This window comes from Eschrichtius robustus, chromosome 10, assembly GCF_028021215.1.
Source record: "Eschrichtius robustus isolate mEscRob2 chromosome 10, mEscRob2.pri, whole genome shotgun sequence".
NCBI classification, from domain to species: Eukaryota; Metazoa; Chordata; class Mammalia; order Artiodactyla; family Eschrichtiidae; genus Eschrichtius; species Eschrichtius robustus.
This window is the reverse complement of record NC_090833.1, coordinates 116,091,123-116,118,893: the sequence shown is the minus strand read 5'-3', so window position 1 is coordinate 116,118,893 and position 27,771 is coordinate 116,091,123. Positions and strand designations below refer to the sequence as shown.

The 27,771-nt window shown below is 39.7% G+C and overlaps 1 pseudogene; it reads right to left on the bottom strand.

Moving 5' to 3' along the window:
• Window positions 1–1,464: 1,464 nt before the first annotated feature.
• Window positions 1,465–15,585, bottom strand: LOC137771024 (inactive polypeptide N-acetylgalactosaminyltransferase-like protein 5; annotated as a pseudogene).
• Between the last annotated feature and the right edge of the window lie 12,186 nt (window positions 15,586–27,771).

Sequence of the window (27,771 nt, the reverse complement as noted above, 5' to 3'; positions counted from 1 at the left end):
AAATTCTCAGCGTGTGGGATTTTGTAACATAAGGTGGAGGCCGCACTCCTCCCTTCTGTAATCCATATGTCAGTAAGGTTTCGGTCTTTTATTCCCAGCATAAAAATTTCTGGGCTGCATCTTCCCTGTAATATATGCCCGTAATAAAAAGAAGACTCTACGCCTCCCAAGAGTCACTCAGCCAGGGAAGTTCCATTTTTGTGAGGAAGCAAATCCCTTGAGAGAAACCTTGATTGGGTTGGATCTAAAAACAGAATTCCTGCTGGAATACTGACAAGGGCATATTCCAGCGGTCCTGTATTATAATAAATTGATGCTGATAGGCATGAAATTTGTTACTAATTAGCTCAAGTAATAATTACAATATTGATTTATAGGGTACTTTACATTTCTCACAATATTATCCCAACTGTTGCTAATTTTATTTTTACTAGAGTACTGAGAATGTTCACATGTGGCATTATTCATATATAACGGGTAAGGCAGCTGCTGAGTGAATTGCTAAATGTGCTGTTGACATCCTGTGACCTGAGCCCTGAATTCTTTTAGTTGCACAGTTCTGGCGCACTTTTTGTATGCTCTGCACTCACAGACACCTTACATGCTTTGTTCTAAGATTGTCTTATGAGATTTTTTTTTTTTTTAATTTATGTTGCTTTGTAAATGCTGCAAAGGTCCTTTCAAGTTGACAGAGAATCAACTCTGTGTCATTCATTAAATCTGTGCTTTCTTCTAGCTGGTAGTTGTTAGCCACTAAACTCCTGTTTACTCTTCATGTTTCCATAAAATCTGAATTTTAGACTTCTTAGCCTTTTTTTTTGAGATGTGTGCATCTGCCTCTGTGATATTCATTCCTGGTTTTGTCTTCTGTCTCTTCTTTTTTTTTTTTTTTTGCCCCTTAACACCATGCTACCTCCAAGGCTCTCTGGACTGAGAGAATTTGGTACAAGCAGTTCCAAGGGAAGCAGAAAAACTCTCGTTCACAAGTTTCACAAGTCTGGGTGGTGGTTGGAGGGACCAGGTCAAAAGAAACTTCTGACTTGAGCATGTGAGGTTTACTTATTTAGCGGAGGGGTTATCTCCCTTAATCACAAGGTCCACAGGTGTTCTTGTGAGTCACACTCAGTCACACCTCACAACATGTGTCTCTAGGCGTCACGGAGAATCAGCAAAACGGCTCCAAAGTTGCTGCTGACCAGGCTGTGGAAGGAGACTTGGCTTGCATATCTCAGAAATAGATTTTCCAGTACCTGTAGCAGCAAAATGACTCCATATATATTTCCAAATAGGTCATGGTACATAGGTCTAGCAATGCAAAGAAATCATTCCATTCTGAAATAACGTATCCTTTGTGGTGCTGAAAAATAAATAGGCTTTTAAGTGAGGGAAAGAGTGCCATCATCCGCAAATGCAATATTTTCAACATGGTGCTGAGAACAGCAGTTGCAAAATAGCATCCGGGAATTAATGTTGTCGACTCTGCATGATGCTGCCCAGGGCGGAAGGGCTCAGCTGCTTGTTTCTTAGCGAGTCTGTCCTCATCTTGTCTGACTCCTGCCAGGCAATCAGTTCTCCAAAAGCCTTAGTTGAAACCAGGGCAGCATTTAGCAATGCAAGGACTTTATCCATCTCATGGTCAGTAGCTGCCTCAGGATCAATGCAGAAGGCAGGTTGTTGGCCTGCTGAACTCTTCCAGGACACCTGATACTGAGAAGTGAGTAAATGTATTGACAAGTGGTGAAGATTTTCAAGGAGCTCAGCAGTCGTGTCATACGGTTGAAAGACAATAAAGAAGGGAAAACAGTGTTTATACTTGGGGGGGTGGGGAGTGGCCCCCATACCTGACATCTGACACAGTTTGGGTCATTGATCGCTTTGTTTTGACCTAGGTTGATAGAATGGGAATCATAAAGTTAATCATAAAATGAACATAGAATATATTTCTACTGTTTATATTATAGTTAGTCAATGTCACCTTTGAGGTTGGTGTATATTATGAACCAAAACAAACTGTAAAGATTAAAAAAAAGTATTTTAAAAAAATCTTTTATATTGAACTACAGTTGATAAACAATGTTGTGTTAGTTTCAGGTGTGCAGCAAAGTGATTCAGTTATACATATACATGTATCTATTCTTTTTCAAATTCTTTTTCCGTTTAGGTTATTACTGAATATTGAGTAGAGTTCCCTGTGCTATACAGTAGGTCCTTGTTGATTATCTATTTTATGTATAGTAGTGTGTATATGTTAATCCCAAACTCCCAATTTATCCCTCCCGCCACCTTCCCCTTTGGTAACCAGACCTAGAAATAATGTCTTTTAACTTCACTTCACTGTACAGTAGAAACTAATACAACATTGTAAAACAACTATACCCCAATAAAAAAAAAGAAATGCATAAACAAACAAAAATCTCATGATATTTCCCATGTCCTAAGTAAAATAGATGCTTACTAAATACTTGTTGGATTTTTTTAAAGAATTAAGATTTTATCATTTCATTGAGGGAGTAAACATTTTAATGAGCTAATTTTGAATGGAAAAATATCCATATACCTTATTTTTATTGGTTTTATTGTTTGTATTGGTTTACACTGAACATTTAAAATTAGCCTCTCGCTAATTGTAGACATTGCCCCATTATTATTATATTTTTTAACATCTATATTGGAGTATAATTGCTTTACAATGCTGTGTTAGTTTCTGCTGTGTAACAAAATGAATCAGCTCTATGTATACATATATCCCCATATGCCCTCCCTCTTGCCTCTCCCTCCCACCCTCCCTATCCCCCCACTCTAGGTGATCACAAAGCACCGAGCTGACCTCCCTGTGCTATGCGGCTGCTTCCCACTAGCTATCTATTTTACATTTGGTAGTGTATATATGTCAATGCTACTCTCTCACTTGGTATAAGATAGCATTTACCCACTCTGTTTCTTAGTTTCCTCAGATGTAAAATGAAAATATTTGAGGACATGGTAGCTAAGACATTTTCTAGACTATTTTCCATTCTATGTCCATTGAGTTCATGCTAGTCATAATGCATACATAATTTCTTCATTTCATAAATACTCTCCTCTCTCAGGATGGACGTGCTTTCTATTTATATATTCCTTGTCCCTGTACATTAGATATTTATAAGCCTGAGGACTCTGTGACGTGCACACGTTATTAGGATGTTACTTTCTTTCCTGAGGCACTACTTCTACAGTGTCTGTGCTGCTCTTGGCTTCTCTTCTACTTCGCACTTGGGTCCTTCATGATTAGGTTGAAGTGAATTCCTTCATCTGTCAGTGGCTTATTTAGGTCTCAGGACAGATGTTCCATTTTTACAATTTACTTTTCCCCCCCCCCATTCCATTTGTACAATTTACACCCTTATTTCAAGCACTTGGATGATACTCTTTGCATTTTCTGTTGATTTTTATGGCGGTTTGGCCCATTATGCCTGACGGACTTCTAAAATCACTCACTTACTCCTGTGGAATTGCTTGTGTCTGTTTCTTGAAAGTGTGAAAACTTATTTACCCAAGTGATGTGATCCTTTTCTTTGTGTTTTTGCTGTTCGCCTCCCAACACACAAGGCAACTTGTCTTTGCCACAGTAATTTTGTTTCTCATTTTTTATCATCTGCTGAATCCTCAAAAAAGAGGTCTCGGTGGAATTGAGAAGCGGTGGTTTGTGTTGTTTGTTTCTTGACATTCTCTCCTTCTTTTGCATTGATTAGCACAGACCCTTGTTAGAAGGAATTTATGTGCAAGTTTCCTCTCTGAACATTTTTTAACCAAGTCAGGTGTCTGTTCTCTGAGGGCACATGAAATACAGTAGGACCGTTTTAAATGCTGGAGCTGAGAAAATGGGCAGTAATTGTGCATGAACCAGCTGTTATCAGATTTTACTTTACTTAATGAACTTAAAGAAGTACTACTTGAAAGATGGCCTTTTTTTAAAAAATCATTTTAAAATTGAAGTATAGTTAATTTACAATGTTGTGTTAGCTTCGGGTGTACAGCAAAGTGATTCGGTTTATATATTTATTCAGTTTACATATATATATTCTTTTTCAGATTCTTTTCCCTTATAGGTTATTACAAGACATTGACTATAGTTCCCTGTGCTATATAGTAGGTCCTTGTTGGTTATCTATTTATATGTAGTAGTGTGTGTATGTTAATCCCAAACTCCTAATTTAAAGATGGCCTTTTTGATTTGTGTAGGTTGTGCTGTAATACCTAGAAATAACAGAGGAAAGAATGGAGACAATTTAAAGAAGGCTAGTAAAGTTAGTAAAAATTTGCTGTGGGTCTTTGAGCCCTCCTTCTGGACCACGTCCACATGTTCCGTGTGAAATATATCATCTTAGTCAACTCGGTAAAATAACAGGTCATATTCTTAGCCCATTTTGCATTCTGTGTTCCCTCTTTGGGTATTCTCATAGTTTTAATAATTATACTTTCTTAGTCATGGAAAATTTGATCACAAGGGACCAAAAAACAACCCAAATTACCTAGAAAAATGTTACAAAACCAGAGAAAAATCTCATGGACATCAACTGCAAAAAGGTTAGCTAGATTTCAAAAGAACTGCAGCATCACTGGGTTTCAGTTTTGTCTTTCAGGCTTCTTGTTTTGCTTCTCTCTGTCCATCTACTTCATTCCTGTCCCCCTCTGTGGTCTAGGTTTTGCAGGCTATTTGTCAATAGTCTGTCAGAACTGCTCCAATATGCAGTATTGTTCTCAGACCACGGCAAGAGGAAACCCTTCCTAGGGTCTGCTCCAGTTTTATCCCTCTTCTAGGCTAGGTTTTGGGTACCTGGGGTCTTGAATTCTCTGCTATTCTAGCCTCAGGCATCCTATCAGAGCCTATGAAATCCTCCTCCTCAGGCACATTCTTCTGAGGGCCGTCCATGCAGTAGCCATGTATACATGTATACATGTATACATGTATACCCTTGGGCCCTGGCATGGGCTATGGACAGAGGTCTGCAGGGAGTGGATGGACCTTGGACATGTGAGGCCCTGGCTTTATGGACAAAGCTCAGTGCAGAAAGAGAAGGGAGGTGGGCCATGATCCGGAGCCACTAGCCAGTTCTCCCTGTGTCTCTACATCCTTGCTGAAAATGTTGAGGATCCCGAGAATTCTACACATAATTCTGTCATTGTAATGATGTATTTATCTACATAGGAGGCTAGCGCATGTTCTTCTAAACAATGTGTTAGCTTAATTTTATTACATTTAAATACTTAGATCCATGATGTATGGAATTCCATTTGCATTTTTGCCCTGGATCCCAGAAATATTATAGCGGCAGCATGCCAATGTGAATATCTACAAAATATTCCCCAGTAACTAACTGACTTAGTCTTTCTGTCACATTTCAAATTCTCTTGGGACAGAAATTAATTTTTCTAACTTGAGTGCCATGTTCAGGCTTGCAGGTTTCACAGGTATGTCTGACTCAAGTTGCTTAAAGTTAAATCTATTACCTTCCACTCCTAATAGGCTAATTCATACAAGACATCCTTACTGAGAACATTCTGAGCCAGGCACTTTGATAGTCACCTGGAGCAAGATGATGAGGAGAACCATACATGGTCCTTGTTTGGATGCAGTGGAAGAGACAGGGTCCATGTTTGGATGGGGAGCCCCATCAGCTACTTTGTTGTCAATTCCCAGATCTTCAGTGTATTCATGATTTGGCACCTTTCACCTTACCCATAGCCAAACAGGTATCAAGCCTGGTTGATCTTTACCTCTTAATTGTTTTTCTATTTGTCAACTTTACTGATCCCTACTGTTATTATCTTAATTTCATCTTAGTTACCTTCTCTCACCTACACTGTTGCTTGAGCTTTTATCTCATTTTTCTGTCTTCAGTATTGTGTTTCTCAATTACTTTAAAAAAAAAATCTGTCACCTTTTTTACTTGATTATAATCCATCAATCCTTGCATGCCGGCTCCTGTTTCCTTACTGCCCTCACTCGCCCATCCAAGACAAATACTAACTCCATATGGAATGAAGTCTAATTTACCAGGGAGAGAAGGCCTTCCAAGAAGAGTTTCCTACTTACCTTCTTCCTATCTTGGTCCCCACTCTGTCAATTAGAATAATAAATTTCAACAGTACCAGCCTCTTCTTTCTATTCCTTTGCTTCAGATGTTTTCTCTGCCTAGAACACTCTTTCTCAACAAAATTAGACTTCTTCCAATCTCTCCTATCCCTTACCCCAAACATACACACAACTGTGGTTGGGTTCCTTTCAGATGTGCTTTTACTGGAAGCACTCATGCATGTGACTATCAGAGCATCTACCTAAAGTAGTAAATCGCACACATACACACAAACACACAGACATTCTCTCTCTCTCTCTCTCCTGAAGGTAATCATTCCACAAGATTTTAACTACTCAAGGGAAGCATTATTTTTTATCATAAAACAGATCATCAAAAAATATATTAACCCAAAAAAGTTTGGTGACTTGTGGTTTCTCTGATTTAACCTATCACAGTTCTCTTTCTTTCTTGTTTTTTTAAAGATTGATCTTTTGGTTCTTGTTCATCTTGTAGCCCCTCTTGTAAACTTTTCCAGAGAAAACACTTATGTCTATAGGACAAATCCTAGAGTAAATACTGTTGCTTTGAATTCGAGCAGAATAAAAAAGTTCAGAGATTTTCACCTAGATCCTTGCACTTACACTGAGTGAACTGAAGCTATTCATCCCTGACATACAATGATATAAAAACTCTTCATTTTCAAATGTCTTTAGCCTGCAAATTGGGATTTTTATTTTAAGTATCTAAAGGTGACCTATTTTCTAAGTTTATACCATCACAGGAATGAAGGAATAGCCTGGTGAAATAGTCTGTAGGTGTGTAGATGATTACTGAGTGGAATTCCAATACCTTGAATTCCATGGTGTATACCTTATGACACATCAGGAACCCAGCTACACTGGGCAGGATGTAGAAATGATTTTGGCATATCTAAGATCCAAAAGTTCCTTAGGTGTGTCTTGTGCTACTTATAAGAATTAAGTAAATAGCAGCCTGATTTATCCATTGAACTTGACCATTTCAATCCAAGTGGATAGATCACACATCTTTCAGTACTAAAGAGTTTCTAATTCTCCTTTGATTTTTTTTTCTTTGATCAATGGGATTTTTGGAAGTGTGTTATTTAGTTTTCAAATGCTTGGATATTTTCCATGTTTCTATTATTAATTTCTAATTTAATTCTGTTGTTAAGAGAACATATATTGTATAATTATATATATATGTGTGTATATTTTTTTGGCTGCGTTGGGTCTTCGTTGCTGCGCACAGGCTTTCTCTAGTTGTGGCGAGCGGGGGCTACTCTGGTGCGGTGCGCAGGCTTCTCATTGTGGTGGCTTCTCTTGTTGCAGAGCAGGGGCTCTAGGCACACGACCTTCAGTAGTTATGGCACATGGGCTCAGTAGTTTTGGCTCGCGGGCTCTAGAGCACAGGCTCAGTAGTTGTGGCGCATGGGCTTAGTTGCTCCGCAGCATGTGGGATCTTCCCGGACCAGGGCTCGAACCCGTGTCCCCTGCACTGGCAAGTGGATTCTTAACCACTGTGCCACTAGGGAAGTCCAGTATAATTATAATTTTATTGAGATTTATTTTCTAACCTAGAATATGTTCTATTAGTATAGAATGTGTTAGGTACTAGGAATACCAAAATAAATGAAATAGAAATCATTAAGCAATTCACATTATTTTTTGTCTAATAGACATGTTTACAAATTACAATACAGTGTTAAAAATATAAAAAATATATGTACAAGAGTCTATGGAAGATTACTGTAGTTTAGCCAAGGAACAGGTTATGATTTAGAGAGAATACTTAATTCGTTGGCACAAAAACAAAGGATAGCACACAGGCAAGATGCATTATATTTATGGCAACCTTGGGAGTTATTGTTTCTCTCTTATGTAGAAAGATTTAGGAATTAGTGGAGTCAGATCATAGGCTCAGGGTATAATTTTCAGAGCTTGACAATGAGATGGTGTCATTAAATCTGGGCCAACAGAATAAAAAAATAAATCTTCATTGGCCTCTCCAGCAATTTGAAGACTTTAATTGAAAATTCATGTAGTTGAAAATTTTAACTAAATTTTATTGTATTCTATCATTAGACCAAGTCTCCTTGGACCCAGAACTCCCTTGTTGAATGCTGATACACATAATCTAAATGAGAGGCAACTAGTCCAATCTGTGAAGGACTGCATTTGTGAAAGTTTGTTTCTAAATCTTGAAGTGTGCACCAATTCACAGCAGCAGATGCCTGTGTGCAACTGATATCTCCCTAAACAGCCGTGTGTAGACAAAGAACCAGTGGGCTCTGGAGAATGATAATATCATTTTGTCTTTATTGAGCACTTATCTCTGAGGAACTAAAGTGATTTACAAGAATTATCTCATTAGTTCGTATAATACTCTTATGAAGCAAGTAGATATTATCTTTGTTTTTTAATAGAATTCTCCAGGTACAACCTGGAAAATTTGATTAGATAGGTGAGCTGGATTCATAACATCCTAATCTAAGAAAAACTGTCTTGCAGACATTGAAAGCATTATTAACATTCGAAAAACAATTTTATAAATCCTAAAGTTTTTAGAGTACATGCCAGCTCAAGGAGCTGGCCATATTTACAGGTGGTTTTGACAAGGTGCATTTTTAAGAACTCAGGTTTTATATTAAACATTTTATATTTATATTTATATTATACATATATTCCATAAGATGTTATGGAAAAACCCGAGCAAACTTTTTGGCCAACCCAATAGATTCTCTCTTAAATCCAACAAATATATTTTGAAAATCTGCTATATAAGAGAAAGAAAATCAAAGCATGATATCTTTTTCCAGAGAGGTTTTTATCTTATTGGTATGATAAATTTTAAAAAGAGACACTTAAAAGGATATCATATATATATATATGCTGTATAGATATCTCTGTCCCTATCCAGAAAACTAATATGGCATAGACAAGGAAAGTCGTTATCTCTCAAGAATGAGTAGGAGACTATAAGCAGATCATTTTAAGGAAAGGTTGATTGTAAATACAGTTTTTCATTGCACTCTAAATGAAATGCAGTGCCTCGCTGTGGCCTTCAAAACTCTACATGGATTGCCTTGATTGCCTAGCCAAGTCTCATTAAATAGACAACTCTTCCATATTTGGCCTGCTTTCAAACTTCCGATCCTCTGCCACATCCTCGGTTTCAGCTGATGGCCTTGTACCTTATTTCACTGAGAAAATAAGAAGCAATCAGTAGAGCATTTCCATAAGCCATTGCTCATATTTACAGGTGTATCCTCACCTGTTCTCAGGCACGCTGGCTCCTCTGTCCAGGTACAGATGAATTGTCTGTGATGCCATCACTCGTGTACTAGATCCTGTCCCCTGTCACCTACTCAATTTTCCTGGTGCATCTAATCTTCCTTCTCCACTGAATCAGTAGTCAAGCGTGCTCTTATTTCTTCCATTTAAAAAAGTATTCTTGATGTTACTGACTTATTTCTCCTCTTGCTTTTATAACAAAAATCTTCCACGGAGTTGACTGTACTAGCTGTCACTAATGATCTTCTAGCCTCCAATTCTCCCATCAGACCACTCCATGCAAATTTATGTTGTTCAGGTAAGCGGCGATTTACAGACTTATTACATCTAGGGGGCACGCCTCAGTCCTCTTCTCCATTGATCTGTAAATAATGTTAGACCCAGTTGATAACTGCCTCCTTTTTAAAAAACCTTATTCACTGTTTTTTCTCACCTGGTTTTCCTCTATTTCACTAGCTATCTGGCCTCTGTCTTCTTTGCAATTTCCTCTGGATCTTTCAAATTACTTAGCATGGTGTGGAGGGATTGGCAGTTCATTTTCTATTACATATTACATTCAAACATATCAAAACTGTTCACTGTTTCTATTAACAAACAAAACTTGCTTTGTTTTGATACTGCGGCTGCAGGTTCGTTTCAGTGAAAATTTCCTCTGATCTCAGCTATTAAGAGCTTAGAGGAGACCTAGTCAGACAGTGACCCTCCTAACTGGATTTAGTCACCACCGGCTTGAACTCACTGCGTGCCCCTCACCTTTTGCTTTAATACAGTTCACCTTGGAATTGTCATGTTGAGATGAGAACGCGCCCAGCTTGGATGCTAAACCAGCTCCCAGAGTAACGCCTAGAGTGACTCAGAGAATAGCCCCTGCTCTAGTAATTGCCCAGCACTATCCTCACACATCCTGCCTGGAAACCTCTGCAGCAGGCGTGTGGGGAGGCCCGAGTGATGGGAGCCATCACCTGGGCAGCGGTCAGCTGGCACTTCTGAGTAGCTGAAGAAGGGCCGTTAGCAAAGCCGTCTTTCTGAGAACCTGAAGTTGAGTGAGGACAGTCTGGAAGGAAAAGCCATTTAATCCTGGGACCCTACAGTTTGAGAGAGAGATCAGAACTCCAAATGTTGCTTTGGGGGCCATCAGCATATAAAAATAATCTTTGATGTTTTCAATGAAGATGAGCTCACCTAGAGAAAAGACCTCTGAGTTTTGGGGAGTGTGGGGAAGCAGATGGCAGCCCGGGTGGGCTAGTCCGTGGACAAGTGTTTGAAGCGCCTTCTCATGCTGCAGTTGAACCTATGCTGATGACACAGAATGAAACAGAGCACCACTTCTGCCCTACACTTGCATGTCTTATTTGAAAATCAGGCAAACCTCCCCCTTAAACTTGAGGAGTTGAAGTTCCAATTGATATTCTTTCAGGGACACTTAGGAATAGTTCTGAATCTTTAAAAGGCCACAGATTCATTGAGGTTTTAGTAAAAGCTATGGATCTTTCCCTAGAAAAACGAAAATGAGTGTATAGAAACAAGACATAATTCTGAAACAAAAAGTCAGAGGCCTCCTGGGTACTAGTTATTTTTCATAGTGAAGACATGGTTGGTGCTTTTATATATTCAGTTGGAGATTTTTGCTGCTGCTTTCTTAAATTCTCTTGAGATTTTGTTGTTTTGGTGACACAGTGTTGACGCAGAGTTAGGGTTGCTAAGTTCTGTTTTCTAATTTCATCATTGCCTTTTGTGATTCTGCCCTATGTTATATTTTGGGGGAAAAGGAGAACGTCTTGGGTTGGAGCAATGTTCTCATAAACTAGTAAAGAACACAAATTCTGCAGTATAATGGAATCATTCTGCCTTTTCTTGTTCATTTAAGTGAGATAGAGGGAGTATTTTAATATTTTAAGAGTATTTTAAAGTATTGCCTTTCTTTTTTGATAGAAAGCCTTTAATAGAATTTTTTAAAGATTTTAAAGTAACAAATTGGCTTTAATCCTCTTTTTCCGTATAAGAACAAGAGCCAAATGTATTTCAGCATGTTTCCAGGTAAGATGTGAAATGACATGAAAAGTATGTTCAGAATGAAGATCTATTTCAGAAGGCAACAGCCATGAGGAGACAGGCAGAGGGGAAGATGAGGGCAAGACCAATGCCAAGATTCAAGTCAGTGCAGGTAAACTGAGAACTTGATCTGAGCATCTAATCTTGAAAGGATGCAATATTTGAGACGGCTCTTTTGATCTCAGGCAGTGATATAAAACACTTTCAGCAGACCCAACTGAGGTCAAAGTTGAATTTCCTTGTTGAAGAGGGGGACAAATATTGCTGCCATTAAATCTATTAAAGAATATTAAAAGTTAGCCACATGTAAAGATAGATATTTGATACAAGGGTAATATATAGAATCACACACAAATTAGTGTCATGGTGTAATTCCAAATGTCATCACTTTGGCTCGGGATCTTGATACAGGATGTTGGCCATACTTAGTGACAGATTTGATAGAGTGAAAGTAAAAAGATACCTGTAAACAAATGAAGTCAAAATATGACACCATCTTTCTAGAAATTGAATATGTAGATGGGGTGACTTCTCTGTAAATCTGTGAAAGTTTTCCATATTTGTACCTTTGTTTTCTCTCTCTCCCACTTTCTCTCTCTCTCTCCCCCTCTCTGTATATCTCTCTGTCACTTTGTCTCTGTATGTATGTATATATATGTGTATATGTATATATGTAAATCCTATAATTAATCAAGGGTTACTCCTATATTTTTGCTTGAATATATCCATATCTGTATCAGTCATTGGCCACAATTTATATGCTGTTTGAAAAAGAGATATCTCTCTTTTCCACCCCATTCTTATCTAATAATATCTACCTCTAACTCAGTTTGAATATTACTGCAATTATGAAGCCATTTGGACACTTGACATTATTTCTCTGAGTGACAATAACTTTTGTATCCGTTAAGATATTCTTGGCTATGAGAAACAGAAGCCCAGTTTGAAGTTGCTCGAACAGTAAATCTATTATCTAACTCTTTATATGAAGTATAGAGTCAGGATGGTTCCAGGGTCGGCCGTTCAGAAGCTCAGCATCTTGAAGGATCTAGATTCTTTCCCTGTTTCCACTTGGAAAATCCCAGTGTGCGGATGTTATCTCCTCAGATTTCAAGAAGACTATAGAATCTCCAAGCATCATATAGAGACTAAACAATACCCAGAAAATTATGTGCATTTATTTGGAAAATAGAAATTGAAGCTTCTCAAGTTTCTAGCCAGAATGGAGTCCAATGTCCTTACCTAATCAAACTCTTGTAAGGAAAATAACACCACTGAACAGCTTATTACCACCTGAAGTTGGAGATGGGTCCCATCCCTTGGACATTCATCCATGTAAAATACGATTATGTGAAAAAAGCTTTGCCAAGGAGGAAGAAGCAGGTGTGTGTGTGTGTGTGTGTGTGTGTTTGCACTATTTTTTTGAGTTTGTTAATTGTATGCTATCATACTTTATCACTACTGCTTTTAAGTCGTACCTCTCTCTACCTTCTGTTCCATGACTTGTCTTGCCTAGACACCTGTATCTACCTGCTTGAGGGCAAGTGTCAATTCTGGTTTCTTTGTCTCTCCCCAAAGCTCAGTGACTATCACATAGTAGGTTTAGGATAAAACACTTGTCTGTAGGATCAACAGTGTCAATCTCTAGGATCACTGGTGTATGGGATAGTAGTATTTGAAACTTCACTTCTTGAGACAGGTAAAGGAAAACATATGAGATAAACTTGCATAGTTTAGACCATACTTAGTAAACTGTGCCATTGGACTAGGAAATAAACTTTATTAATGCAATCTTTAGTTCTGCAAAATCTTTATTAAGTTTCAGTAGACATGCCTGGAGATTTCAGCCCTCGTTAAGTGGCAAGAGACTGGAAATCAGAAGTCATTTTAAACCTTAGTGCAAAAAAGGGATTTTAAAGCTGGAAAATGTTTCATGCTAGAAGATAGAATAGGGCCCTTACATTTTTAAAACTAGTACAGATTTTAGCTGAAGTAAGTTGTAACAGTTGAGGGTTTGGGCCTCATTAAAAGAGGTTGTATTTTTATTTATTTATTTATTTATTTTCATGGGCTCTTCATGTCTTTTTATTACTTGATGTTGCCAAACTGTTTTCCAAAGTGAGTTTGTCACAATTAGCACTCCCACCCACAGTGTCTGAGACTTCCTGTGCTTGCCAACACATGGTCCTCTCAGACTTTAAAAATGTTTTGCCAATCTAGGTGGCTATGTAGAAATATTGCCCTGATTACTCAAGAAATTGAGTATTATTATTTTTATAATTTAAAATAATAAAGAAATATTAGATCAAGACCAGGACACATAATATCACAGAGAGATTCTTACATATTTCTACCCATGTATGTGAAATGAGGTCTTCTTGCTACTGTCCATATTTGTTTGAACTTTCAAATTAAAATGAAGCTGCATCTATATGTTCTCTCTATGTGCATTCTAAAGGTCCCGGCAAGGGGCTTAAACCGTGGGGAGATGCACAAATGACGGGGCCTGGCTTTGATGTAAAAATCTTTGACTGTTAGAGAAAAAAGGAGCAGAGGTTCTTGTGTGGTCCCCAGCCCAGCTGCAGCCGTATCACTTGGGAGCTTGGTAGTGGAGGAAGAGAATCCAAAAATTTGCCCATGGGAATGGGGGCAGAAGGAGGTATTTGCCACAGACGGGCCACCTTTGTGGGAGGAAGATAGATCTAGGGGGAAAAGAAAGACTTCTTGTGTTGGTTGATTTACTTCTGAGAAACTTGAGCTTCCCTAGAGATTAAAAAAAAAAAAGAGTAAGGTGCAAGTGTAGCAGCTTAGAATGAACAAGTTGAGAGTAGGGTCTGAAAATGGGTGGGTGAACAGCTGAAGGGTTGCCCTAATTTAAGGAAAAGTACAAAAATTGGTATCTGGAAAGCAGCAGAAGGCTTCTTTAGAGCCACTCCCTCTCTGTACTCTCACTCACCTTTCCAAACCAGGGACGTACCCTTCACCTTGTATTCATCTAGCCAAATGTGCGCCAGTCTGAGATTGTTATATACCAAGGCTTTTACAATTCCAGTGTGGTTTGCAAAGTGTTGCTTATCGATATGTCCTACTCGAGAGCAGGGGAGTATAAAGAGTTGGCCTCCACACATCCAGATCCTTAGTGAAAGTTCCTAACTTTCTCCTCCCCAGAGATTCATGCTCTTGTTGTACTTTCCGATTGCATTAAAATAATGCCTATTTGGGCTTCCCTAGTGGCACAGTGGTTGAGAATCTGCCTGCCAATGCAGGGGACACGGGTTCGAGCCCTAGTCTGGGAAGATCCCACATGCCGCAGAGCAACTAGGCCCGTGAGCCACAACTACTGAGCCTGCATGTCTGGAGCCTGTGCTCCGCAACAAGAGAGGCCGCGACAGTGAGAGGCCCTCGCACCACGATGAAGAGTGGCCCCCGCTTGCCACAACTGGAGAAAGCCCTCGCACAGAAACGAAGACCCAACACAGCCAAAAACAAAAACAAACGTAAAAAAAAAAAATCCCCTTTCCATGGCCGTGATACAGTAAAAAAAAAAAAAATAAATAATAATAATAATGCCTATTTATAGCACAACTTCCTCCAACCATTGCAGGTGACCAGATAGGTCTAGTGGGTCCTTCTGGCCCATCCATCTCATAAGAGAAAACACGATCCTGTTTAAATTTCAGATACCAGTTGATAGCTCCCCTGACAACAGGAGAGGGCTGGTATTCCAGGGTCACATAATCAATGGCATCTATCAGAGGACACACCCCCATGTGGGGCTCCTTGGCAATGGCATTCAGCAAGGGCTCCAGCCATACTTTATTCACCTTGCAGTGGCTCTCCAGGAACATCAGAATGTCCCCTGAAGCACGCGATGCTCCAGTCAGCCTTGCTCGAATCAGTCCCTCTCTCTTTTTGTTTCTTATTAATTTAATCTTTCCCTGAAAAATTTCCACACGGTAGTCTAGTTTCTCTTACAAATCATCAAATTCACTCATGTCATCTACCAAAATAGTTTCTTCAAGGATATGCTGCGGAGTGAGAGTCATGACACTGGACACTGTCCAAAACGACACATTAAATTCTTCATTGTGGAAACAAATGACAATGCTGGTACTAGGTAGGTTGGATGGGTACTGCTTTTTTTTTTTTTTTTTTTTTAGCATCTTTATTGGAGTATAATTGCTTTACAATGGTGTGTTAGTTTCTGCTTTATAACAAAGTGAATCATCTATACGTATACACATATCCCCATATCCCCTCCCTCTTGCGTCTCCCTCCCACCCTCCCTATCCCAACCCTCTAGGTGGACACAAAGCACCGAGCTGATCTCCCTGTGCTATGCGGCTGCTTCCCACTAGCTATCTATTTTACATCTGGTAGTGTATATATGTACATGCCACTCTCGCACTTTGTCCCACCTCCCCCTCCCCCCTCCCTGTATCCTCAAGTCCATTCTCTAGTAGGTCTGTGTCTTTATTCCCATCCTGCCCCTAGGTTCTTCATGCCTTTTTTTTTTTTTTTAGATTCCATATATATGTGTTAGCATATGGTATTTGTTTTTCTCTTTCTGACTTACTTCACTCTGTATGACAGACTCTAGGTCCATCCACCTCACTACAAATAACTCAATTTCGTTTCTTTTTATGGCTGAGTAATATTCCATTGTATATATGTGCCACATCTTCTTTATCCATTCATCTGTCGATGGACAGTTAGGTTGCTTCCATGTGCTGGCTATTGTAAATAGAGCTGCAATGAACATTGTGGTACATGACTCTTTTTGAATTATGGTTTTCTCAGGGTATATACCCAGTAGTGGGATTGCTGGGTCATATGGTACTTCTATTTTTAGTTTTTTAAGGAACCTCCATACTGTTCTCCATAGTGGCTGTATCAATTTACATTCCCACCAAGAGTGCAGGAGGGTTCCCTTTTCTCCACATTTCTCCTGTCCAGCATTTATTGTTTGTAGATTTTTTGATGATGGCCATTCTGACCAGTTTGAGGTGATATCTCACTGTAGTTTTGATTTGCATTTCTCTAATGCTTAATGATGTTGAGCATTCTTCCATGTGTTTGATGGCAATCTGTATACCTTCTTTGGAGAAATGTCTGTTTAGGTCTTCTGCCCATTTTTGGATTGGGTTTTTTGTTTTTTTGATACTGAGCTGCATGAGATGCTTGTAAATTTTGGAGAATAATCTTTGTCTGCTGCTTCATTTGCAAATACTTTCTCCCATTCTGAGGGTTGTCTTTTCGTCTTGATTATGGTTTCCTTTGCTGTGCAAAAGCTTTTAAGTTTCATTAGGTCCCATTTGTTTATTTTTGTTTTTATTTCCATTTCTCTAGGAGGTGGGTCAAAAAGGATCTTGCTGTGATTTATGTCAGAGAGTGTTTTGCCTATGTTTTCCTCTAAGAGTTTTATAGTATCTGGCCTTACATTTAGGTCTTTAATCCATTTTGAGTTTATTTTTGTGTATGGTGTTAGGGAGTGTTCTAATTTCATTCTTTTACATGTAGCTGTGCAGTTTTCCCAGCACCACTTACTGAAGAGGCTGTCTTTTCTCCATTATATATTCTTGCCTCCTTTATCAAAAATAAGGTGACCATATGTGTGTGGGCTTATCTCTGGGCTTTCTATCCTGTTCCATTGATCTCCATTTCTGTTTTTGTGCCAGTACCATACTGTCTTGATTACTGTAGCTTTGTAGTATAGTCTGAAGTAAGGGAGCCCGATTCCTCCAGCTCTGTTTTTCGTTCTCAAGATTGCTTTGGCTATTCAGGGTCTTTTGTGTTTCCATACAAATTGTGAAATTTTTTGTTCTAGTTCTGTGAAAAATGCCATTGGTAGTTTGATAGGGATTGCATTGAATCTGTAGATTGCTTTAGGTAGTACAGTCATTTTCACAATGTTGATTCTTCCAATCCAAGAACCTGGTATATCTCTCCATCTGTTTGTATCCTCTTTAATTTCCTTCATCAGTGTCTTATAGTTTTCTGCCTACAGGTCTTTTGTCTCCTTAGGTAGGTTTATTCCTAGGTATTTTATTCTTTTTTTGCAATGGTAAATGAGAGTGTTTCCTTAATTTCAATTTCAGATTTTTCATCATTAGTGTGTAGGAATGCAAGAGATTTCAGTGCATTAATTGTGTATCCTGCTACTTTAACAAATTCATTGATTAGCTCTAGTAGTTTTCTGGTAGTATCTTTAGGATGCTCTATGTATAGTATCATGTCATCTGCAAACAGTGACAGCTTTACTTCTTCTTTTCTGATTTGGATTCCTTTTATTTCTTTTTCTTCTCTGATCGCTGTGGCTAAAACTTCCTAAACTATGTTGAACGGTAGTGGTGAAAGTGGACAACCTTGTCTTGTTCCTGATCTTAGTGGAAATGGTTTCAGTTTTTCACCACTGAGAATGATGTTGGCTGTGGGTTTCTCATACGTGGCCTTTATTATATTGAGGAAAGTTTCCTCTATGCCTACATTCTGGAGGGTTTTTTTCATAAATAGGTGGTGAATTTTGTTGAAAGCTTTTTCTGCATCTATTGAGATTATCATATGTATTCTGTTGTTTTTGGATGGAATGTCCTATAAATATCAATTAAGTCCATGTAGATTAATGTGTCATTTAAAGCTTGTGTTTATTTATTTTCATTTTAGTTGATCTGTCTTTTGGTTAAGTGGGGTGTTAAAGTCCCCTACTGTTTTGTGTTACCATCAATTTCCCCTTTTATGGCTGTTAGCATTTGCCTTATGTATTGAGGTGCTCCTATGTCGGGTGCATAAATACTCACAATTGTTATATTTTCTTCTTGGATTGATCCCTTGATCATTATGTAGTGTCCTTCTTTGTATCTTGCAATAGTCTTTATTTTAAAGTCTATTTTGTCTGATATGAGAATTGCTACTCCAGCTTTCTTTTGATTTCCATTTGCATGGAATATCTTTTTGCATCACCTCACTTTCAGTCTGTATGTGTCCCTAGGTCTGAAGTGGGGCTCTTGTAGATGGCATATATATTGGTCATGTTTTTGTATCCATTCAGCTAATCTGTGTCTTTTGGTGGGAGCGTTTAATCCATTTAAATTTAAGGTAATTATCGATATGTATATTCCTTTTACCATTTTCTTAATTGTTTGGGCTTGCTACTGTAGGTCTTTTCCTTCTCTTGTGTTTCCTGCCTAGAGAAGTTCCTTTAGCATTTGTTGTAAAGCTGGTTTCCTGGTGCTGAATTCTCTTAGCTTTTGCTTGATTGACTATTTCCTTTACCATATTTGGGAAGTTTTCAACTATAATCTCTTCAAATATTTTCTCAGACCCTTTCTTTTTTTCTTCTTCTTCTGGGACGCCTATAATTCGAATTTTGGTGTGTTTAATGTTGTTGCAGATGTCTCTGAGAGTGTCCTCAATTCTTTTCATTCTTTTTTCTTTATTCTGCTCTGTGATAGTTATTTCCACTATTTTATCTTCCAGGTCATTTATCCATTCTTCTGCCTCAGTTATTCTGCTATTGTTTCCTTCTGGAGAATTTATAATTCCATTTATTGTGTTGTTCATCATTGTTTGTTTGCTCTTTCGTTCTTCTAGGTCCTTGTTAAACGTTTCTTGTACTTTCTCCATTCTATTTCTAAGATTTTCGATCATCTTTACTGTCATTACTCTGAATTCTTTTTCAGGTAGACTGCCTATTTCCTCTTCATTTGTTTGGTCTGGTGGGTTTTTACCTTGCTCCTTCATCTGCTGTGTGTTTCTCTGTCTTCTCATTTTGCTTAACTTACTGTGTTTGGGGTCTCCTTTTCACAGGCTGCAGGTTTGTAGTTCCCGTAGTTTTTGGTGTCTGCCCCCACTGGCTCAGGTTGCTTCAGTGGGTTGTGTAGGCTTCCAGGTGGAGGGGACTAGTGCCTGTGTTCTGGTGGATGAGGCTGGATCTTGTCTTTTGATGGGCAGGACCTCATCCAGTGGTGTGTTTTGGGATGTCTGTGACCTTATTATGATTTTAGGCAGCCTCTCTGCTAATGGGTGTGGTTGTGTTTCTGTCTTCCTAGTTGTTTGGCATAGGTTTTCAAGCACCGTAGTTTGCTGGTCGTTGAATGGAGCTAGGTCTTAGCGTTCAGATGGAGATCTCTGGGAGAGCTTTTCTGTTTGATATTACATGGGTCCGGGAGGTCTCTGGTGGAGCAATGTCCAGAACTGAGCTCTCCAAACTCAGAGGCAGAGGCCTGACACCCAGCTGGAGCAACAAGACCCTGTTAGCCACACAGCTCAGAAGAAAAGGGAGAAAAAAAGAAAGAAAGAAAAAGAAAGAAAAAGAAATAAAGTTATTAAAATAAAAAATAAAAAAATTATTAAAATTAAAAAAATTTAAAAGTAGTGGGGAAAAAAGAAAAAAGAAAGAATGAAAGAGGAGAGCAACCAAACCAAAAAACAAATCCACCAATGATAACAAGAGCTAAAAGGTATACTAAAAAAAAAAAAAAAAAAAAATGGACAGACAGAACCCTAGGACAAATGGTAAAAGCAAAGCTATACAGACAAAATCACACAAAGAAGCCTATGGATACACACTCTCAAAAAGAGAAAAAGGAAAGAATATATATATCTATATAAAAAAAAAGTAAGCTAGCAACCAAATCAATAAATCTACTACTAATAATAAATACTAGACTAAGATAAACATAAAACCACAAACTAGTCAGTTGCATACAGCAAACCCCAAGTCTACAGTGGCTCCCAAAGTCCACCTCCTCAATTTGGGATGATTGGTTGTCTATTCAGGTATTCCACAGAGACAGGTACATCAAGTTGATTGTGGAGATGTAATCCGCTGCTCCTTAGGCTGCACAGAGAAGTTTCCCTTTCTCCTTTTTGTTCGCACAGCTCCTGGGGTTCAGCTTTGGATTTGGCCCCGCCTCTCCATGCAGGTTGCCCTCTGCATCTGTTCTTTGCCCAGACAGGAGGGAGTTAAAGCAGCAGCTGAATAGGGGGCTCTGGCTCACTCAGGTCGCCGGGAGGGAGGGGTACGGAGGAGGCGGGGCGAGCCTGCGGCGTCAGAGGCGTCGTGACGTTGCAGCAGCCCGAGGCGCGCCGTGCGTTCTCCCGGGGAAGTTGTCCCCGGATCACGGGAGCCGGGCCGTGGCGGGCTGCACAGGCTCCCGGGAGGGGCGGTGTGGAGAGTGACCTGTGCTCGCACACAGGCTTCTTGGTGGCCGCAGCAGCAGCCTTAGCGTCTCAGGCCCGTCTCTGGGGTCCGCGCTGATCGCCGAGGCTCGCGCCCATCTCTGGAGCTCGTTTAGGAGGTGCTCTGAATCCCCTCTCCTCGCACACCAGGAAACAAAGAGGCAAGAAAAAGTCTCTTGCCTCTTCGGCAGCTGCAGACTTTTTCCCGGACTCCCTCCCGGCTAGCACCGAAGCCCGAGCCTCAGCTCCCAGCCCCGCCCGCCCCGGCGGCTGAGCAGACAAGCCTCTCGGGCTGGTGAGTGCTGGTCGGCGCCGAGCCTCCGTGCGGGAATCTCTCCGCTTTGCCCTCCGCACCCCTGTGGCTGTGCTCTCCTCCGTGGCTCCGAAGCTTCCCCCCCACCACCCCCATCTCTGCCAGTGAAGGGTCTTCCTAGTGTGTGGAAGCTTTTCCTCCTTCACAGCTCCCTCCCCGAGGGGCAGATCCCATCCCTATTCTTTTGCCTCTGTTTTTTCTTTTGCCCTACCCAGGTACGTGGGGAGTTTCTTGCCTTTTGGGAAGTCTGAGGTCTTTTGCCAGCATTCAGTAGGTGTTCTGTAGGAGCTGTTCCACATGTAGTTGTATTTCTGATGTATTTGTGGGGAGGAAGGTGATCTCCACGTCTTACTCCTCTGCCATCTTGAAGGTCCTCCTCTAATTTTCTTAATACTTCTGTTTTTATCAACTGTTACATGATCGAGGGCATTGTCTTACCCCTTAAACTTATTATTTCAAATGGCCTAAAGGTAGACCCCACTGAATGACAGGGTGCTGGACAAGCCAAGCCTGGGGACAGAAGGGGGACTTTCAAATTATGCTCAGAAGAGAACCCAGGAGATGGTTGCCAGCATATGGAACCCACTGAAAGCTGCCAGAATGGAGGAGGTGTTTCCTTTTACACAGAGTTTAATTTTTTGTAAGGAATATAGATAGGTAAATATTTTAAAACATATGTAGTTAAATGAAATAATAGAAGCGACTGTAAACTGGAGAGGTGAATCACTCAATTTGGGTGGGGTAAAATGGGCCTGTTTAGGTGAAAAGAATCAGGAGAGGCAACTTTTATAGCCATCTTTGTGTATTTTTATTTTTCAAGTTGGATTGTAAATAGTGCATATTAATTCAACAGCCAACTAAGGAAAAGCAGCATTCCAAGATGAAGGAAGTGTGTTATTAGTGTGAACAAGGTGATATTAGCATCATATAATGTTGCCTGGATACAAAGCATCAAGCGGAGAGTGAATGAAATGTATCTGGAGGCAAAAGCAGGGGTCGTGTCACAGGGCGCTCATGACATGGTCTCCACTAAGGAGCTTGGTTCCATCCTGTGAACACAAAGAGGTCAGGAAGAGGCTAAAGAAAAGGTACAAATGGGTCAGCATTGCATTTTGGAAAGTGAGCTGTCATAAACGTACGGATAATGGATCAAAGGAGGAAGAAATCACCGGCAAGGGAAACACTTGGCACGTTTTTGAAATTAGCTGGGCGAAACATGAGGGTGGGGGAGGGGGAGAAAGCACTTGTACAAAAGGGAAAGCATAAGTTTAAAACTGTTTAGAAGGTGAAGTCTGTGTGTTTTGATGATTTATTGGATGTAGGTAAGAGGGAAGGATGGGGTAGTGGAAGATGATACATTGTTCCCTGGAAGGATGGATATTAAATTGAAGAAGCAAGTGTGATTATAGACTTCAGGGGGAGAGAGAATAAAATTGGCTTGGAACATGGTCAGTGTATAGGAGACACCTACCTAGGTGAAAGTGTCTACTAAGAAAAAAAAAAAAAACTATATATATATATATATATATATATATATATATATATATATATATATATATATATATATATATATAAATATATTCCATTCTCTAGAATTCTACAGAGAACTTTTGTTCTTCAGTCATACACATACCAATTTACTTTTAGGGCAAATATATCTGGAGTTTTGAGGATATGTCCATGTTCATTTCAGATAAAATTGGTCTCAGAACATTCTAAGTCAGTTTTTCTTCAAACATTTTAAACATTAGTCACATTAATTGTTAATCTGGCTACTCTATGAAGAAATTAAAATGCATATAAATGTTTGAACTGTAAAAGTTTAATTGAATACTGAGTACCTTCTGTCTGGCAAATAGCTTTAATGTGAAACATAAAAATATTCATTAATAGAAAAAGATCTGTAAATGTATGAATAATTTTTCTGTGCTTTCATATAAGATGATTTTCAGTTTATATGCTCATTAGACAGTTCTGGATAAAGTTCATTTAGGATGACCGAAAAACCCTTTTTGTAAATACAAAGTTTGGGATTCAAAAGCTGTAACTTCTTGTTTTTAGTATGTGTTTTATTATTTTATTATATCTATTTATAATTAAGGACAGTTTTATCCAGTATTTTATTTGGGTTGGTAGAAGGCCAGGACAAATAATCCTAGGTTGGTTATCAATATAGTTTTTGGATCTCCCCTAATGGAGAAGTTACTAGTTATCCACCTGTGCTATACTCAGGGCCCATGTCTTAAAATGTAATTCTCTGTGCAAATTAGTGTCAAAGATAATACTCATGCAGGGTCTTTCATAATCCCCACTTTTGTGTGCCATGCATGGCTAACATGATTACACAGTTGTCTACCACCACAATCTTAAGATGTGTGTACAAGTAAGTGGTGTGAGATAAGTTAATTTGCTATTTAAAATAAATAAAAAGCCTACCTTTTTTGTTTCAAAGACTAGGAATCATTTTAATTCATGTAGCTGCTATATTTTATTTAGTCAGTTGAAATATATAAATATATAAGGTATATAGATCATTCCATTTGTCATTAGGAGTTGAGGGAAGGGGGAAAAAAAAAACCCTTGAGTTCTGTCTGTATAATTGAATAATTTTTAATCATTTTGAGTCCTAAATCCACACCTGTCGATTTGGGAGGGCCAACCCTTCCACTTCCTAGCTGTGTGACTATTTAACTTACTGAGCCTCAGCTCCTTATCTGTAAATTGAGGATAATATCATCTACTCACAGGCTTTCTTTGTGATTAATAGGGCAACATATGCAAAATATTTCTACAGTTCCTTTCTTGATAAGTAAACTTTAAAGGTAAGAATGCATCAACTATTGTTTCCTTTTTTTTTGCCCTCTTACTAAAATCTATTTGGCCCTTCTAGCTCAAATGTCCTCTCTTACTCCAGGTTATTCAGTCAATCATGGAGGTTTCCTCCCATGCGAGTTTTCCTGCAGTTAGGCTATATAACCACCAGGTGGTGATGTCAATCCCTTCTCTTCAACCACCTCAAGTTTTTCTTTTTCTGTTTTAATAACAGAATGGTGAGGAGTTTGTACCATCTCCTTACTTCATTTAAAAATACAACCTCAGGGAGACCTTCAAGACGATGGAGGAGTAAGACGTGTAGATCACCTTCCTCCCCACAAATACATCAGAAATACATCTACACGTAGAACAACTCCTACAGAACACCTACTGAATGCTGGCAGAAGACCTCAGACTTCGCAAAAGGCAGGAAACTCCCCACGTACCTGGGGAGGGCAAAAGAAAAAAGAAAAAACAGAGGCAAAAGAATAGGGATGGGACCTGCACTAGTGGGAGGGAGCTGTGAAGGAGGAAAAGTTTCCACACACTAGGAAGCCCCTTCACCGGCGGAGACTGCGGGTGGCGGAGGGGGGAAGCTTCGGAGCCGCGGAGGAGAGCGCAGCCACAGGGGTGCGGAGGGCAAAGCGGAGAGATTCCCGCATAGAGGCTCGGCCCCGAGCAGCACTCACCAGCCCGAGAGGCTTGTCTGCTCACCCGCCAGGGCGGGTGGGGACTGGGAGCTGAGGCTCAGGCTTCAGAGGTCAGACCTCAGGGATAGGACTGGGGTTGGCTGTGCAAACACAGCCTGAAGGGGGCTAGTGCGCCACAGCTAGCCGGGAGGGAGTCCAGGGAAAAGTCTGAACCTGCCTAAGAGGCAAGAGACCATTGTTTCAGGGTGCGCAAGGAGAGGGGATTCAGAGCACCGCCTAAACGAGCTCCAGAGACGGGCGCGAGCCACGGCTATCAGTGCGGACCCCAGAGACGGGTATGAGACGCTAAGGCTGCTTCTGCAGCCACCAACAAGCCTGTGTGCGAGCACAGGTCACTCTCCACACCGCCCCTCCCAGGAGCCTGTGCAGCCCGCCACTGCCAGGGTCCCATGATCCAGGGACAACTTCCCTGAGAGAACACATGGTGTGCCTCAGGCTGTTTCAGCGTCACACCGGCCTCTGCCACCACAGGCTCACCCTGCATTCTGTACCCCTCCCTCCCCTCAGCCTGAGTGAGCCAGAGCCCCCTAATCAGCCACTGCTTTAACTCCCTACTGTCTGGGCAAAGAACAGATGCCAGAGGGCAACCTACATGGAGAGGCAGGGCCAACTCCAAAGCTGAACCCCAGGAACTTTGCAAACAAGGAAGAGAAAGGCAAATTTCTCTGTGCGGCCTAAGGAGCAGCGGATTAAATGTCCACAGTCAACTTGATGTACCTGCATCTGTGGAATACCTGAATAGACAACGAATCATCCCAAATTGAGGCAGTGGACTTTGGGAGCGACTGTAGACTTGGGGTTTGCTTTCTGTGTCTAGTTTGTTTCTGGTTTTATGTTTATTGTAGTTTAATATTTAGAGCTTATTATCATTGGTAGATTTGTTTATTGGTTTGGTTTCTCTCTCTCCCTCTCTCTCTCTCTCTCTCTCTCTCTCTCTCTATATATATATATATATATATATATGTTTTTCCTTTTTCTCTTTTGGTGAGTGTGTATGTGTTTGTTTCTTTGTGTGATTGTGTCTGTATAGTTTTGCTTTTACAATTTGTCCTAGGGTTCTGTCTGTCCACTTTTTTTTTTTTTTGTAGTATAGTTGTTAGTGCTTGTTATCATTGCTGGATTTGTTTTTTGGTTTGGTTGCTCTCTTCCTTCTTTCGTTTTTTTTATTACTTTTTTATTTTTAATATTTTTTATTTTAATAACTTTTTAATTTTATTTTATTTTATTTAGTTATTTCTTTATTTTCTCTTCCTTTTCTTCTGAGCTGTGTGTCTGATGGTCTTGGTGCACTGGCCAGGTGTCAGGCCTGAGCCTCTGAGGGTGGGATAGCCGAGTTCAGGATATGGCTCCATCAGAGACCTCCCAGCCCCATGTAATATCAAATGGAGAAAGCTCTCCCAGAGATATCCATCTCAACGCTAAGACCCAGCTCTACTCAACAACCAGCAAGCTACAGTGCTGGACACCCTATGCCAAACAACTAGCAAGACAGGAACACAACACCACCCATTAGCAGAGAGGCTGCCTAAAATCGTAATAAGGTCACAGAAACCCCAAAACACACTACCAGACGTGGACCTGCCCATCAGAAAGACAAGATCCAGCCTCATCCACCAGAACACAGGCACTAGTCCCCTCCATGAGGAAGCCTACAGAACCCACTGAACCAACCTTAGCCACTGGGGGCAGACACCAAAAACTACAGGAACTATGAACCTGCAGCCTGTGAAAAGGAGACCCCAAGCACAGTAAGTTAAGCAAAATGAGAAGACAGAGAAACACACAGCAGATGAAGGAGCAAGGTAGAAACTCACCAGACCAAACAAATGAAGAGGAAATAGGCAGTCTACCTGAAAAAGAATTCAGAGTAATGACAGTGAAGATAATCCAAAATCTTGGAAATAGAATGGAGAAAATACAAGAAACGTTTAACAAGGACCTAGAAGAACTAAAGAGCAAACAGTGATGAACAACACAATAAATGAAATTAAAAATTCTCTAGAGGAATCAATAGCAGAATAACTGAGGCAGAAGAATGGATAAGTGACCTGGAAGATAAAATAGTGGAAATAACTACCGCAGAGCAGAATAAAGAAAAAAGAATGAAAAGAATTGAGGACAGTATCAGAGACCACTGGGACAACACTAAACACACCAACATTCGAATTATAGGGGTCCCAGAAGAAAAAGAGGGAAAAAGGGACTGAGAAAATATTTGAAGAGTTTATAGTTGAAAACTTCTCTAATATGGGAAAGGAAATAGTCAGTCAGTCCAGGAAGCACAGAGAGTCCCATATAGGATAAATCCGAGGTGAAACACATCAAGACCCATATTAATCAAACTATCAAAAATTAAATACAAAGAGAAGATATTAAAAGCAGCAAGGGAAAAGCAACAAATAACATACAAGAGAATCCCCAAAGGTTAACAGCTGATCTTTCAGCAGAAACTCTGCAAGGCAGAAGGAAGTGGCAGGACATATTTAAAGTGATGAAAGGCAAAAACCTACAACCAAGATTTCACTACACAGCAAGGATCTCATTCAAATTCGACAGAGATATTAAAACCTTTACAGGAAAGCAAAAGTTGAGAGAATTCAGCACCTCCAAACCAGCTCTACAACAAATGCTAAAGGAACTTCTCTATGCAGGAAATCAAGAGAAGGATAAGACCTACAGTAAGAAACCCAAAACAATTTAAGAAAATGGTAATAGGAACATACATATCGATAACTACCTTAAATGAAAATGGATTAAATGATCCAACCAGAAGACACAGACTGGCTGAATGGATTCAAAAACAAGACCCATATATATGCTGTCTACAAGAGACCCACTTCAGACCTAGGGACACATACAGACTGAAAGTGAGGGGATGGAAAAAGATATTCCATGCAAATGGAAATCAAAAGAAAGCTGGAGTAGCAATTCTCATATCAGACAAAATAGACTTTAAAATAAAGACTATTGCAAGATACAAAGAAGGACACTACATAATGATCAAGGGATCAATCCAAGAAGAAAATATAACAATTGTAAATATTTATGCACCCGACATAGGAGCACCTCAATACATAAGGCAAATACTAACAGCCATAAAAGGGGAAATTGACAGTAACACAAAATAGTAGGGGACTTTAACACCCCACTTAACCAAAGGACAGATCAACCAAAATGAAAATAAATAAACACAAGCTTTAAATGACACATTAATCTACATGGACTTAATTGATATTTATAGGACATTCCATCCAAAAACAATAGAATACGTATGATAATCTCAATAGATGCAGAAAAAGCTTTCAACAGAATTCCCCACCTATTTATGATAA